The sequence below is a fragment of the Pongo abelii genome, chromosome 2 (assembly GCF_028885655.2).
Source record: "Pongo abelii isolate AG06213 chromosome 2, NHGRI_mPonAbe1-v2.0_pri, whole genome shotgun sequence".
Taxonomy (NCBI): domain Eukaryota; kingdom Metazoa; phylum Chordata; class Mammalia; order Primates; family Hominidae; genus Pongo; species Pongo abelii.
Genome location: NC_085928.1, coordinates 73,926,586 through 73,943,820, shown reverse-complemented (window position 1 = coordinate 73,943,820; position 17,235 = coordinate 73,926,586). Strand labels below are relative to the sequence as shown.

General features: G+C 40.7%; 1 long non-coding RNA gene across 3 annotated transcripts in view; it reads right to left on the bottom strand.

Moving 5' to 3' along the window:
- Positions 1–5,668: 5,668 nt before the first annotated feature.
- Positions 5,669–17,235, bottom strand: part of LOC100938449 (uncharacterized) — an 84,634-nt gene continuing 73,067 nt past the window's right edge. Inside the window, exons 1-3 of one of the 3 annotated variants that reach the window (XR_151868.5) lie at positions 15,174–15,299; positions 9,370–9,524; positions 5,669–7,797 (exon numbers count right to left, since the gene is read on the bottom strand). This is a non-coding gene — a long non-coding RNA (uncharacterized LOC100938449). Of the gene's footprint in view, positions 7,798–9,369; positions 9,525–15,173; positions 15,300–17,235 lie in introns of those variants that run through there. The other 2 variants (XR_010139174.1, XR_010139175.1) reach the window with 2 other exon arrangements.

Sequence of the window (17,235 nt, the reverse complement as noted above, 5' to 3'; positions counted from 1 at the left end):
TAATAGTACTGTATTGTTATGCAGAAGGCCTCTTGATTGCTTTTCAATAAATATAGATAACTACCAATTAAGCCAAGAAAATGTTACAGGTAGAATTTTTGCCGTAAGGGAGCTTTGGGGTGTTAGGAAAAGGAGATTATAGCCTCTAGTCCCTCCCCGCCCTATGAATTGTTCTTCCAAAGTCAGAGCCAAGCAACTCGAGTCCAAGAATGAGATGCAAGCCTCCAACATGGCCACTCACTGAAGGAAAACTCCCATTCCATGAGGCTGTTCCATCGTAGGGCTACACAGACCAGTATTCTTCCAGCTCCAGGCTCCCTTCCCAGACCAACTCACTCCTGTATCCTGCATCCTCCCAGGTTACAAATATTGGAGTCTTCTAAAAGGGCTTCCACCTTTCTTCTTTGTAGCTGACTTTGGAAATGTTCTCAGTTCTGGGTAGAGCTTTAATTTCCTCCATAAGTACTGCTTTCCCAGGCTATGACTGCTTTGCCAGGTTATGATGATGGGAACCTGCAGGTGGGGAAGAAGGGGAAGCATCAGCTGCCTCTTCTGCTTGATCTAGGAGCTCTACTTCCTGGAAACATTTGTGTCCTAAGATATCGGTGAGACAGAATCAGAACAGCTGAGCTACCAGCCTTCCCCTAGGGAGAAGTAAACAGTTAAAAGAGCACCCTGAGAAATAATATGTGTACCCAAAATAGGCAAAATATGAAGAGTGAGTGACTTGTAAGAATGAGAAAATTACATGGATCCTATTTTAAGATTCAAAAGTCAGTCAAGAACCAATTGTAAGGTAAGGCCAGGTGCAGTGGCTCACACCTGTAACCCCAGCATATTGGGAGGACGAGGTGGGGAAATTGCTTGAGGACAGGTGTTTGAGAGCAGCCTGGGCAACATGACCAGACCCTGTCTCTACCAAAAAAAAAAAAAAGATCTTAAGAAGAGACATTTTAATGTATTCTTAATATCATTTTACTTGTATGGATTTGGGAAAGGTTTTTGATTGTTTTCTTCCTACCAGTGAAATATTTAGGACAGAATTAACTTACAAGTCCTATTGCTACTTATATGTTTATGAAAGTTCATTTATTAAGATAGAATAAATGCTTTTTTTGGCTTTTAAGAATCGTTGAAACAACACTGGGTTAAAAATAGAAGGGCCCTATTTATATTAGAACAAAAAGACTAAATTCTTAAACTTAAGAAGTAAACAAGAGCTATATGAAAAGACTTTAAAATGCCACTGAGGATCACAGAAGAAAACTTGAACAAATGGAAGGATGTATGTATTTTTAGATAAAAAGACTTAACTACATTAAGATATCAATTATTCCCAATCTATAATGCAAAAAACTCAATTTCAAAAAAGGACTTTTAAAAACTATACAAGCTCATTATAATATGGAAAAATAAAGAAGCAAGAATATTCAGAAATCCTAAAAATAAAAAAAAGGGTTTTTTAGTTGTATCAGATATTAAAGTATAGTATAAAGCTCTAACAAGTTAAAGGGTATGGTATATGAATAGACAAGGCAACTCAATGAATTATAAATGCAAAGTCCAGAAATTGACTCAAATACAGAAAGAAATTTAGTATATTATAAAATGCCACCAATTACCAATGGAAAAAGATGGTCTGTTCAATAAATGATGTCAGAGCAACTGAGTAGCCCTCTGGGGAAAAAAATGAGAAAGTTGTATCCAAGCCTTACATGTTTCACCGTGATACATTCCAGATGAATTAACATTTTTAAAAAGAGCAAAAGGGAAATAAAATCATGAGAGCACTAGAATAAGCCATTAGATAATCTTTAAATGTAATCTTGGAGTATGCTTTGAAGCATAGAGTAAAAGCCAGAATCCAGGCTGGGCGCAGTGGCTCATGCCTGTAATCCCAGCACTTTGGGAGACCGAGGAGGGTGTATCTCGTGAGGTCAGGGGTTCGAGACCAGCCTGACCAACATGGTGAAACCCCGTCTCTACTAAAAATAAAAAATTAGCCGGGCATCGTGGTGCGTGCCTCTAATACCAGCCACTCAGGAGGCTGAGGTGAGGCAGGAGAATCCTTTGAACCCAGGAGGCAGTGAGCCGAGGCTGCGCCATTGCACTCCAGCCCTGGGCAACAAGAGCAAAACTAAAAAATTGATTATTCAGGGCTTTCAGGTTAACTTTGTGCTTATGAGCCCCATTAAAAAGTGGGCAAAGAACATTAACAGACACTTTTCAAAAGAAGACATCCATGTGGCCAAAAAGCACATGAAAAAAGCTCAATATCTCTGATCATTAGAGAAATGCAAATCAAAACTACAATGAGATACCGTCTCACACCCAGTCAGAATGGCAATTATTAAAAAGTAAAAAAATAACAGTCCGGTGAGGTTGCAGAGGAAAGGGAATGCTTATACGCTGTTCATGGGAGTGTAAATTAGTTCAACCATTGTGGAAAGTAGGATGGCGATTCCTCAAAAAGCTAAAAGCAGAACTGCCATTCAACCCAGCAATCCCATTACTGGGTGTATACTCAGGGGAATATAAATCATTCTACCATAAAGACACATGCACATGAATGTTCATTGCAGCACTCTTCACACTAACAAAAACATTTTTACATTCACAATAGCAAAGTCAACCTAAATGCCCTTCAGTGACAGATTGGATAAAGAAATGTGGTACATACACACTATACAATACGGCACAGCCATAAAAAAGAATGAGACCATGTCTTTTGCGGGAACATGGATGGAGGTGGAGGCTATTATCCTCAGCAAACTAATGCAGAAACAAAAAACCAAATACCACATGTTCTCATTTATAAGTGAGAGCTAAGTGATGAGAACCTATGAACACAAAGAAGGACCGTGGTCTTCAGAACACAACAGACACCGAGGTCTACTCGATGGTGGAGGGTGGGAGGAGGGACAGGATTAGAAAAGATAGCTATTGGGAACTGGGCTTAATTCCTGGGTGATGAAATAATCTGTACAACAAACCCCAGTGACATGAGTTTACCTATGTAACAAACCATCACATGTACCCCGAACCTAAAATAAAAGTTAAAACAAAAAAAAACTTTGTCTTTTAAGGAGCTGTGTTTTAAATGTCTATCCTCCAAGCAAAGAATATGCCAAATACAGTATATTTCCTCTTCTAAGTGTGTAATGTTCTACCGTCATATTATCTGATTTAATTTTTCAGGTAAGAGCTATCATTAGGCAGAATTCTGAGATGGCCTCCAAGTTCACTTGAGTTTTATTAGAACACAGCCATGTTGCTATGCACGGTGGCTCATGCCTGTAATCCCAACACTTTGGGAGGCTGAAGTGGGCAGATTCCTTGAGGTCAGGAGTTCAAGACCAACCTGGCCAACATGGCAAAACCCTGTCTCCAGTAAAAATACAAAAATTAGACAGGTGTAGTTGTCCGCACCTGTAGTCCCAGCTACTCGGGAGGCTGAGGCAGGAGAATTGCTTGAACCCAGAAGATGGAGGTTGTAGTGAGCTGAGATTGTGCCATTGCACTCCAGCCTGGGCAACAGAGCAAGACTCCATCTCAAAAAATAAAAATAATTTTAAAAAAGAACATAGACATGTTCATTTGCTTTTATGTATTATCTGTGGCTGCTTTTGTGCTACAACACACAGTAGTTGAGAGGAGAAGCTGGATGACCTGAAAGACCTACAATCTGTACTATCTGTCCCTTTGTAGGAAGTTTGCAGCCTCTTGCTTAAACCATTTTGAATTGGGTCTCTTGGGGGTGCTCGTGTGTGCTGTTTAATCCCCCCTCCCTTGACTGCAGTCAGGACCTGTGAATATAATCCATTTCACTCTTTTGATTAGATTACGTTATATGAGACCCTCTTAGCAAATTGGATAGAGCCATTCTCCAGCTGAGCTTAAAGAAGTGAGGTATCTCACGGCCAGGGGCATGTGGTGGGCACGGAACTGTGAGTGGCTTCTAGGAGCCAAGAGTGACCCCCAGCTGACAGCCAGCAGGAAAACAGGGACCTCCATCCCACAGCTGCAAGGAACTGGATTCTGCCAACAACTACATAGGCTTGAAAGAGGATTCCACGCCCCAGAAGAAAAGCCTCGTGACACCTTGATTGTAGCCTTGTGAGACCCTGCGTGGAGGACCTCAAGCGTTGCTTGGATGAGCCACAGAAACTGGGAGGTAGTTTGTATGTTGTTTTAAGCTGCGAGCTATGTGGCAATTTGTAACATAGCAATAGGAAACGAATGCAGATCACGATGTGGGTTGTCTGCCTAAAAACAACCACTCGCACACACATTTCACCTGCTTTCTCAGTCTTAGGAAGTGAATCAAATCTTTTAGGAGGCATCTAAAAAAGCTTTCCCTGCCGGACGCAGTGGCTCACGCCTGTAATCCCAGCACTTTGGGAGGCTGCAGATGGGCCGATCACCTGAAGACAGGAGTTTGAGACCAGCCTGACCAACATGGTGAAACCCTGTCTCTACTAAAAATACAAAATTAACTGAGCATGGTGGCGGGTGCCTGTAATCCCAGCTACTTACTTGGAGGCTGAGGCAGGAGAATCGCTTGAACCCAGAAGGTGGAGGTTGTAGTGAGCCAAAATCATGCCACTGCACTCAAGCCTGGGTGACAGAACAAGAGTGTCTCAAAAAAAAGAGAAAAAAAGAAAGAAAGAACGAAAGAAAGAAAGAAAGCTTTCTATGCTCCTAGAAAGGGGACACAGGAAAGAGACATTTGTGGCCTTCAGACACTCTTGTGTGAAGACATGATGTATGGGGGGCTGTGGTCATCTCATGACCGGGAGGGACCAAGACTGGGGACACAGCCTGCACAAAGCTGAGCAAGCAGATGGAATGAGTTGAGGTCCTGGATTGAGATGTGAAGCTGCTGAATCAACTAACCCTGAAGCTTACGTTGCCTGGAACTTCTTGTTACTTGTATGATAGTAAATTCAGTGATTGTTTAAACTAGAGGTCAGCAAACTACAAATCCTGCTCACCACTTGTTTTTGCAGGTAAAGTTTTATTGGAACCCTGGCATGTTCAGTTGTTTACACATTGTTTATGGGTATTTTCATGCAACAACACAGAGTAGTTAAGACAAGAGGCCACATGGCCTGCAGAAACTACGGTCTTTACTATTTATTCCTTTAAAGGAAAAGTTTTCCAATCCCTTCGATCATTTTGAGTTGGGTCTCCTGTCATTTGTACCTCAAAAGCATTCACACAATATTTGATCACTTTCATTCTGATGAAAAGTGGTAACACTAAACTATACCTGATAATAACGACTCTCTTAGTCCATTTGGGCTGCTATAGTAAAATACCATAAACTGTGTGGCTTATAAATAGAATTTAATTTTTTTACTCTGCTGGAGGCTGACCTGTCCAAGACCAAGGTGCTGGCAGATTCTGTCTCTGGTGAGAACCCATTTACCGGTTCATAGATGGCCATCTTTTCACTGTGTCCTCACGTGGCAGAAGGGATGAACCAGCTCCCTTGGCCTCTTTCATAAGGGCACAAATCTCATTCATGAGAGCCCCACCTTCGTGACCTAATCATCACCAAATGCCTCAACTCCTAATATCATCACCTTGGGGGTTAGGATTTCAACATATGAATTTGGTGAATGGGGGGACACAAACATTCACACCATAGGAATGACTATGCGTCTTTTTAAGCAAAGCTTTATTGAAGCATATCATACACATATAAAAGTTTGAAAAATCATTATTGCACAGCTCAATGAATTTTCAAAGTGAATATGCTGGTGTACCATCACCAAACCCCAGAAACCCCTTATACCCACTTCAGTCACTATATCCCCCTCCCTAAAGACAACTACTCTTCAGACTTCTATGAGAATGATCTCCACTGACTAATTTTGTCTGTTTATGAACTTCATACAAATGGATTCATAAATGTGTATCCTTCTGTGTTTGGCTTCTGTTGCTCAGCATTCTGTTTGTGAAATTCATATCTGTTGTGTGTAGCAGTGGTTCATTTATTGTCACTGTTATGTTCCATGGTATGAATATATCATGATTTATTTATCCATTCTACAGTTGATGGATATTTGAGTTGTTTCCAGTTTTTGACTATTAGGAATAGCACTGGTGTGAACAATCTAATGTTTTTGTGCACATATACACACCTTCCTGTTGGAGTGAAATTGTGGGTCATTCATACATGATTTTTACTGTGGTTCTAAAAGTGATTCAGTGTCCAAAGGTATATAGTTTAACTGAATAGAAATTTCGACTTGTTCCCTCTTGACTTAAAAATCAAAGGTAGGGGCCGGGTGTGGTGGCTCACGCCTGTAATCCCAGCATTTTGGGAGGCCGAGGCAGGTGAATCACCTGAGGTCAGGAGTTTAAGACCAGCCTGCCCAACATGGTGAAACCCCATCTCTAATAAACATACAAAAAATTAGCTAGGCGTGGTGGCCCACACCTGTAGTCCCAGCTACTTGGGAGGCTAAGGCAGGAGAATCTCTTGAACCCGGGAGATGGAGGTTGCAGTGAGCCAAGATCAAGCCACTACACTCCAGCCTGAGTAACAGAGTGAGACTGTCTCAAAAAAAAAAAAAGTCAAGGTAAGGCCAGGCATGGTGGCTCATGCTTGTAATCTCAGCACTGTGAGAGGCCAAGGTTGAGGTCAGGAGTTCGAGACCAGCTTGGCCAAGAGGGCGAAATTCCATCTTTACTAAAAATACAAAAATTAGCCGGGCGTGGTGGCGGGCGCATGTAATAATCCCAGCTACTCAGGAGGCTGAGGCAGGAGAATTGCTTGAACTTTGGAGGCGGAGTTTGCAGTGAGCTGAGATTGTGCCACTGTATTCCAGCCTGGGCAACAGAGCAAGGCTCTGTCAAAAAGCAAGAAAGAAAGGAAGAAAGAGAGAAAGAGAGAGAGAGAAAGAGAGAAAGAAAGTCAAGGTTAATTTAGCAGAGTATTGGGCTCAAAAGATCATATATAATCAGGTGGCAAATGAATTAACTGAAAAATTAAAACAATTAAAAACAAACCAATTTCCCCTCCAAAGCCTAAACTATTGCAGTAAGGAAGTTTCAAGCTGCCTGCTTAGAGGCTGGTTTTTTAAGCAGCTGAATTCAAATCAGTATTTCTTTTGGAACGCTGGGAAGGCTCAGACGGATTTGAAATGTTGCTGAGTCACAAAGGCACATTTTCTGGGACACACTTTTTACTTTGAGGAAAAAGTGATGAAAAGTTATAGATGGATAGGGTGGCAGGGAGCCTTGGTGAATTGGAGTTCCAAAAAACAAGAAAGGCAGAATTGATACAGTGAAGTTCCAATGGCTTTCCTACTTAGCCACCCAATTGCACAGAAAAGCCACAGAAAAATCAAGATTTCATTAGCAAGCACTTTCTCCTACTTCAGCCACCACTGACTGCTACTTCTGCCTCATTCCCCTCTTCACACAGGCACCATACTCCAAGGGCCTGAAGACAGTTTATCCACTTTTTAATCAAGCAGTCCAGAAGGATTGCATGGATAGCATATCTTCTTCAATATACAGGGAAGTGTAGATTATCCAAGCACAAATCTGCAGAGGGGAAATAAGGAGGCTGCTTATTAAGCATGCACATTTGATTGGCGTTCTTTTTCCACTCATCAGTTGTTATCAAACCAGTAGAGAAGATTCAATCTGATAATTTTCAAGATGAGTCATCAGTAGCCACAGAGTTCTAGGGTCAAACTCAGGGCTTTGTGGCTTAAGCTGTTGTCCTCCCAGTAAGACAGCATACTGAACTATTTTGGCCTGTCTTTCCTCTCTGGACAACTGTAAGGTAAAAATTTATTTAAGAAAGAAAAGGAGAGAGAGAGAGAGAAGGTTAAAATGGCAAGTGTTCTCAGCAGGATCCTAATAAATATTTTACCACTCACACTTTCCAGAGCAGAGCAGAACTTGTCTTCTAGCCCAATTGTCTGCTCCAGGTGCAGTGTGGGTACATCTCAGGGTTGGGTCTTCAGCTTTCTCAAGAGACTTTAGTGCCTTCCTCGGCCACCAATGGCCAATGGCAGAGGTCATACAAAGATGGCTGGCTATGAGGCAGCCCTTCTGTCTGCAGACCCTGCCACAGTCCCTCTCTAGGACAGATTAGGAAAATCTACAGAGAAAAGAAAGTGCAGAAGGAGATGCATCCCTCTGCACCTTTATAGCTGGATAATACCCAGAGAATTGAGCAGAATATTCTAAGCTTCGAAAAAGCAGATAGAACAGATATGTGAGACCACATTCTCTAAGGTGGTCCTGTCTGATTTTTAATATTCTCTTCCATCCTTAAACAACAACAAAGAATACGTCCTGACGTTAATTTAGAAAATCCTGACAGAGATTTTAACCGGTAGACTATGGGTGCCTTTAATCATCTGTAGGCTGTGCATCATTCATCCACAATCATTTCTGTTTCACAAAGTAGTCTCCTATTTTAATTTTGATAACCTCATTTTCCCACCTAGACGATTGAAAAAGAACCCTCCCCACCTTGTCTGTTTCCAGGAGCACTTATCTTGAAAGGTTTTTGCAGACATTTATGATACTCCTATGAGGTGGCTAAGGTCTGTTATCCCCATTTTACGGCTGAGGAAACTGAGATAGTGAGATGTTGAGTGCTTGCTGAAGGTCAGGCACTGAGTCAGGAGCAAATTCAGAGGCAGAACTCGGTGTTCCTGGCAGCCTCACCAAGTTCAGCTCCCTCGCCTCTGTTCATCAGAATCCATCAGAATTCTGATGAATAGATTGAAACCCTGCAGTGCTTTATGTGTTAATGATGACTTGGTAACTGCATATATTAATGTTGTTCATTGACTTACAGCCAAGAGCCACTCATTTCCTAGGTGCTCAGCCTAAGAGAGACTATTTTCCTCATTTTTCACTGATTATCATAAAACACTTCCGTGTAACCATATGAGACTACAGTTCTTTCCAACACCAAAGTGAAAGTGCAAATTGTCCTTTTGGCCTGTAAGTGCAGGAATCTCTCCTCTCTCCCTCTGTATACACTCCTCATCATGGTCTCCAGCCTATGACGCTCTCCTCTCTTTCTGGCCTTAGAATCTACCCTCTAGCCTCCCCGGGTGCTTCTGAAATGGAATCAGTCACTGGTTCCAGGACACAGCGCTGACCCCCTGTGCATCTCACCCACCCTTATTCATCAAAATCTCTTTTTATCTTCAAGGTTCATCTAAAGAAAACGTGCTAAGAAGCCACCCCCTATTTCCCCACCAAACCTGGTCTCTCTTCCTTTGAAGCCCTTATCTGGCGCCATCTTATTTGGCCTTTTGCTTACTAGGCTCTTGCCCTAAGGATGCAGATTGTAAATTGATTAGGGGCAGGGATGGTTTTACTCACCTTTGCTAGTCTGAGATGGTACATAGACTGCACACAGTAGGGGAGATGCTAACTACAGGAGTGGGCAAACTTTTTGCAAAGGATCGGTTAGGAAATATTTTAAGCTTTGCTAGCCACAAATGGTCTCTGCTGATTCTTCTTCCTTTTCTACAACCCTTTAAAAATGTAAAAAATCATTCTTAACTCCCAGGTCAGCTGGTGCCTGGATTTCTCATATTGTGAAAGATCAATTGCAGCACATAGCCCAAATACATTTTGGGGCCCAAATACATTTTTGTACTTAAAAAAGTCTCTGAAATTACATATTTGGTATCTGTATTTATTTTGTTTAAAACTCCAGTCAGTTAAAACATGGATGAAACCCAGCATTTATAAAGATGAAAGTAGGAACTTGCAAAATCCATGCATACGTCTTTGTGCATCATTAAAGGGCCAAATTCCTTCAGCTTGACATAGATTCTTCCATGGCTGATGAGGTCTCATGGCTTTTTAGGAAGTGGGATAATAAAACTAGCTTTGCCACACTGATGGGATTTTTTTAAGGTGTCCCAAAATGTTTCATTTGTCTCATCAATGACTGCTGTGAAACAGGATCTTGGACAAGTTAATACTTTATTTTATTTTATTATTTGAGACTGGGTCTTACTCTGTCACCCAGGCTGATGTGCAGTGGCAGCATCATGGCTCACCGTAGCTCAACCTTCTAGGCTCAAGGGATCTTCCCACCTCTCAGCTGGGACTACAGGGGTGCATGCCACCACTCCTGGATAACTTTTGTATTTTTTGTAGAGACAGGGTTTCACCATGATGCCCAGGCTTTGTCTTGAACTCCCAGGCTCAAGTGATCCTCCTGCCTTGGCCTCCCAAAGTTCTGGTATTACAGGCATGAGCCACCATGCCCAGCAACAAGTTAACATTTTTAACGCCTGAAACTCTAGAAAGAAGGACAAAGTAATGGTCCCTTTAAAGTCTCACCGAACTGGGTTACCATCAGTGCCCACACAATGCCATTCACACCCCCTCCCTAAATCCAGGAATACTGCAAAGTAATATTTAGTCATTTTGCGGTGGCTCATGCCTATAATCCCAGCATTTTGGGAGGCAGGCAGATCACAAGGTCAGGAGATCAAGACTATCGTGGCCAACATGGTGAAACCCTGTATCTACTAAAAATACAAAAATTAGCTGGGCTTGGTGGTGCGTGCCTATAATCCCAGCTACTTGTGAGGTTGAGGCAGGAGAATCACTTGAACCAGGGAGTTGGAGGTTGCAGTGAGCCAAGGTGGCACCACTGCAGTCCAGCCTGGTGACAGAGCGAGACTCCGTCTCAAAAATAAAATGTTTAGTCATTTCCTGCATCATGACATCATAGCTTTCCCCTATTAAGTTATCTAACTGAGTTACAGTTCAAACCGCTGGTTCCATATCAGGAGCTCTTTGGTTTAACATCTCTTCAGCAAAGGTACCATGGGAGCTTTTCAGAAAACTTCAGGTTAATATTCCAACTTATTTTCCTGAGGAGATCCAGCTGTGAATAATAGTGTTGATTTGGTATCGCTGATCAGTTGCCAGAATGTGCGATTTGTAAAACTTTGGCAGGGAAAATTGTATTACAGATGTTACATTGGAAAACCTCTGAACTGCCGTGAAATGTAATTGTGTGTTGGAGGGCACGTCATGTCGTTAGTAGGCTGAGTTTACTCTTTTTGGGTGAACAGTGCACATACACTACAATGGGTAGCTGCTCAGTTTATATGAAAGTCAGATGGACAGAATAATAATCCAACCCTCGAAGACAGCTATAATTACAGCATGTTGACTCCGTCCACTTGACAGGGAAGCTGCAATGTTTCAAATAGAAAGCTCCATTAGCTAGGTGACCAATTAAGGAAGCAGAAAACAGTGAGAAGGAGGTATAAAATTATCTTGTTAAAATTCTCTTCAAAAATAGAGATATTTAACACAGAACAAGAATATATAGTCTAAGGCAGTAGAGAATTTTATTTAAAAATAACCCTGTCCCGTAAAAGTAAAGCTGATCAACGGTAAACTGTTCAAATATCTGTATCCCATTTAGAGACAATGGACCAGGCTGAGCAACATAGTGAGATCCTGTCTCTACAACAAATTAAAAAGAAAAAATAGCCAGATGTGGTGGCACAGGCTTGTGGTCCCAGCTACTTGGAACTCTGAGGCAGGAGGATCTCTTGAGCCCAGGTGATAGAGGCTGCAGTGGGCTATGATCGGGCCACTGCACTCCAGCCTGGGTGACAGAGTGAGACCCTGTCTTAAAAACAGAGAGAGAGAGACAGAGAGAGAGAGAGAGAGAGAGAGAGAATGGGCTTTCATGCTAGAAATAGCTATAATTTTTTTAAAAAATAAAGTGATATTTACTTACATTTTATATTTAGAAAATGTCATTTCCTACATGTAAAATGGCTTTTGAAAATGGAAAAGCAACCAACTGAAACTGTATTGAATTAATTATATCAATACTTTCTAAACTTCCAACAGCTCTGGTGAATCACTATTTCCTATTCTATTGTTTTTTACTATATGGTTGTTTCACGTTTTGGAAGTAAGTGAGAAGAAACAGTAGAAAATAGACTGTCTGCTTTGGTTTTGAATCCTTTGCCTGGATGTATCTGGATTCAAGGTCTGTTAGGCTGAATCATATGAAATTGCTGCTTATTTAGTTAAAATGACACCAAATATTGGCAATTTCATAAGTGGTTGCTGGCTACCACTTCAGTGTTTCTTCTGTTATCCCTGTGATAAAGTCTTTGGTCCTTGTCAATTGGCCATGGGTAAATGGGACAATTACAGGATAAAAACTTTATTCTTGGATAATAGGTTAATAAACAATAATAATAACAGATAGAAAATAGATAATAATAGATAATTGATATGCAGATATTAGCTAGGTAATAGGTAGGTAGATAAAAATAATAGTATTGATAGAATTTCTGCTGCAAGGTTTGTATGTCTACAGAAGAGTCTTCTCTTCCTTCCAGTCTTTTGGAAAAAAAAGTAGACACTTTCTAACTATGGTGCCCAGGCTGGCCTCAAATTTCTGGGCTCAAGCAATCCTCCTACCCTAGCCTCCTGAGTAGCTGGTACTATAAGCATGCGTCCCCATACCCACCAGCCAGCAAGCATTCTTTTAACCTTCTGCAAGTAAGAGGTTTTGACACCCTTCATTTCATTCTTTTATTTGCTGATCATCGTGATAATAGTAGTTAACATTTCCAGTGATCTCTTAGCATCCATGGGGATTGGTTCCAGGACCCCCTCATGGATACCAAAATCCAAGATGCTAAAGTTCCTTTTATAAAATGGCATGGTGTTTGCATATAACCTATGTACATCTTCCCATATACTTTAAATCATCTCTAAATTATAGGTAATCTTATAATACCTAATACAATGTAAATAGGGTTATATTGCATTGTTTTTTATTTGTATTTTTTATCTGTATTTTTTTGAATATTTTCTACTCGAGGTTGGTTGAGTCCTTGGATGCAGACTTGGGGATATGGAGGGCTGACTGTCCAGTACTTACTAAGTTCCTGGGTGTATAACAGAGTCTTTACATGTTATTATTTCCTCCTCAAAATGACTCTATGAGATAAGCATTAGTATTATAATCTCTGTTTTACAGAAGAAAGTTTTGGGAGAGCAAGACAGCTACAAAACCTATTTTTCATTCTACAATGTATTTGATTAAATGGAGGGAAGACAGGAGAGATGGAGAAAAATTTTGGCCAGTCAACCTTCAGATCCTTAGGTCAAATGAAGCCTTGGTGTCAGAATCTGGAAATTCCTATTGAAGTGGTTTGGTGGCCAATTGTACTTCTGATCCTTGAATTTGAACTTTAAAATCCACCTTTGGATGTGACAATATGATCCCAGGATTTAATTAACCTCTTAATATGTCATTATCTTTATCTGTAAAACAATATAAAATTATCTACTTCATAGAGTCATTGGGGTTTCTAATGATATTTTACATCCTTAGATGAAGACATACAAAATAATATAACCTATTCCAAAACTGGAAGGAAGCATTCTTTGGTTTTTGTGCTTTCATAATAATTGCTATTTCTCATTTGTAAGTTTGTGGCAACAGATGGACCAGAAAAAATTAGAACCCATAGAAAATATTTTGATAGATATCAGTTTTATAGATTTATAGTTTCTTTTCCTAAACTGTACTGTTCAACAAAAATTATACAAATCTTTTGACTAGGAGATGTGTTTTTAAAGGCATATAGGCTCTTAGTAATTTATATCCTCTGTACAGCTTATATTTTCTATATCACGAAGAATAGGAAAGAAAAACAGACAAAATTATCATCGTTCTCCAAAAAAGAGCATATGCTTATGGGAACCTTGCTCTAAAACCTAAGCAGCCACATGAAAATCATTTAGCTTCCTGAAGGTTGCACAAGAGTCAACAGTACAACTAGACAATATTGTTTTAATTCTTCATGTTGCAGAATTATCTAAAGAAAAGAAAGCTGATTTTTTAAATGATAGCTGAAGATATTTTGAAGACAGTTGAATCTGGGTTGGCAAGGCAAAAAGTCAAACAGCACATCAAAACAAGAGAAGGAAACTGTGACTAAAATAAAAGTGGTGATATGTTCATCTAATTTAAACATTCAAGTCTGTGTAAATGAATTAAAAATTTTTCTTTGAAAAGTTCTCACCAGTTGTGAGATAGACCAAATAATTTAACACAAGCAATCTGTAGAGGTTGAATTAAGGTCCTGTTTTAAAAACATTATTAGTAAGCAGATGGCGACTATAAAAATGATCACAAAGTAATGATTATACACACTGCAGAATCAAGCTGCTCGACTGGTCCTGCCCATTCTTTGACTATTTCACGTATGTCAAGCTCACCACCCCCTGCACACCTGTTGTCCTGGCATTTCACAGTTTCTTCTTTCAACAAGGGCAGAAGTGGTTTATGTGACACAGTTGTCAAAGAGGAACACGTGAAGAGAGAAGAAAGTCTAGGCGAGGGCTGGGTGTGTTGGCTCACACCTGTATTCCTGGCACTTTGGGAGGTTGAGGCAGGAGAACTGCTTGTGCCCAGGAGTTCAAGACCAGCCTGGGCAACATAGTGGGACCTTATCTCTACAAAAAATAAAAAAAATTAGCCTGGCGTGGTGGTGCACACCTGTAGTCCCAGCTACTCAGGACTCTGAGGTAGTAGGATAGCTTGAGCTTGGGAGGTGTATGCTGCAGTAAGCCGAGATCTTGCCACAGCACTCCAGGCTGGGTGACAGAGCAAGACCTTGTTTCAAAAAAAAAAGGAAAAGAAAAAAAGAAAAAAAATGTTTAGGTGGGAACACCAGCTAAGGACCTAGTCTTCAAATTCCAGGACCTCTTGGATCATCCACATACACAACCTGACTCTCATTCACAGAAGCACTTTTCATGAAAACATTATATTACAATGAATTAAACACCCTTCTCCAAATTAGTTAACTTGCTTTTCTTCAGATTAGCTAGTTTAAAGAGAACATAATTGATTAGTGAAAAAAAACAACTTGACTAATGAGTGAGCTCTGGGAATAGGTTTCTGGGTACCCGAGAAACATTAACTCATACAAATAAGTCAGAACAATGACTCCAGCTGGGAGAAGAACAGAGTCAGAACAAGCAGTTGCCTAGGGCAATACATTACCAAGGCAGCCGACTCTGCAAGTGGTTTCTGTAGAGCAAATGCAGGCTTTGAATTTAAATATTACCCACTTTGCTTGGGTAGGTGAATCTGTAGATGAATTACTCACCCCAGAAGTTAAGCAGCCACTCTCCTGAGCTCACTAGAGGGATGACAGATGGATGTTTTAAAAGTGAATATTCAGAGTTCAGGGTGCAAATGAAGGCATTCACTATATGGCTGCATACACAGCACTGGCTATAAGCCAAGCTTGCTTTCCATCCCTTCTCTCTAGCCCAGCGTAGGCTGCTGACTATAAGCCAAACGCCAATCACCAGGTAGCAATAACTTGTCTTTGCACTGGCTGTGAGGAGGCTTAGTCTTTTTTAATCCTCTACTGTTTGCAAGTGAATTGGGCTATTGGGTATGTATGTATACGTATACACACACACACACACAAACACACACACACATTCAAATATGCATATACATATATCTATCTAGCAAATCATCATATTTTCTTTTTTACTTATTTTTTGAGACAGGGTCTCACTCTGTCTCCCAGGCTGCAGTGCAGTGGTGTGACTATAGCTCACTGAAGCCGTGGCCTCGTGGGCTCAAGCCATCCTCCCATTTCAGTCTCTTGAGTAGCTGGGGCTACATGCACACGCTACCATGCCCAGATAATTTTAATTTTTTGTTTGTTCTAGAGACAAGGTCTCACTATGTTGTCCAGGCTGGTCTCAAACTCCTGGCCTCGAGTAATTCTCCCGCCTCAGCCTCCCAAAGTGCTGGGATTACAGGCGTGATCCACTGTACCCAGCCTATATTTTCTTAGCCATATTTTTTTTCTTTCCTCAAACTCATTTCAGTTTATTTTATTCTTAAGCAGAGCCTATATTTGTATAAGCTGCCTCAATTCTCTCTATGGAAAGCCACAAACAGACAAATACATAAAGTATAGAAAGAATGTTAATATGATAGACCGTGAGATCTCAGAGTTCTTTTTAGTGAAGCAGAGATGTCACTTGTTTAAATTGTTAACCCTGGAGACTCTAAGTGTGAATAAATCCCTCAAGTATTCAAGTTGCAGGGCTCTCAAATTCAGGGTAAAAGAGAATTTCTAAAAGCTCTAAAGAACAGGACAATTTATTGAATGGCTGTAATATTAATGCAAGTTCACAAGGAATAATTCCATTTCCTTTGTTAAAATTCCCTTTTGTTCTTTGAGAATTCTTTTTTCACTAGCCAGAAAGCAAAATAGCACTGGAAACTGTTTTTGAAATGGACATCATTGGGCTAGATTATTCACAGCAATCTCTCTTGACATTGTGTATAATGTTTTATTACATCTGGAGCATCACTAAAAAAGAGGGAATAGAATCCAACATTCACATATAGCTTCGTAAGGCAGCTATTGAATAGATCTAGCAAATCTTGTGGCTGTTTTGAATGTAATTATGAATCTCTGTCCTGGAAGTTGTCACTTCATTCTTAGGAAGGGGTAGTTCCACCTGTCACTAGGAGACTGGGTGACCTAAGGAAATCCGTCAGTAGCTTGGGGCTCCCTTGTCTTTAAATGGAGGGGCCTGAAGTTAGATGATAGGGCTGTAGAATTCGCCTACTGCTTTCACAATCATTAGTTCTTTTGATCTTCACAGCAACCCTGAAGGGAGGCAGGGCATTTGTTATTTAATACACAAGGAAATGGAGGCTCAGAGATAAAACAATGTGTTTAAGATCTTAGAGCAATTAAAATAGAACACCTGAGACAGAATCCAGTTCTTGGAGATCTGTTTTACTGCTGTTTTAGCACTGTGATTCAGTTGGAATTTCCTACCTCACTTAATATGTAGAAGAAGAAAGAGAGAAAAACAGTGCCAGTGTTGGGGTGGACAGCAGGCGGAATACGCTATTGGTCTGACTCCTTATGGATTGACTTTTGATCTTGTAAAGAATGTACAGAGTCTAACTTTAGCAACAGCCAGCTAATTAACAGCTGGAGTCAGGTCACAAGTTTGGGGTGAGCATGGGTTGAACCAGCCCTGCCTTGCTTTTGGTGGGGCGCTTAGCAACAGTGCTACCCCAGGTGGTTCCACGCTGTAGCATATGCTCAACCTTTTAGTAAAGGCCACGGTCTTATTTAAAAACAAAACATCCAAAATTTCTATTATGAGCCTCCCAAATCCCCG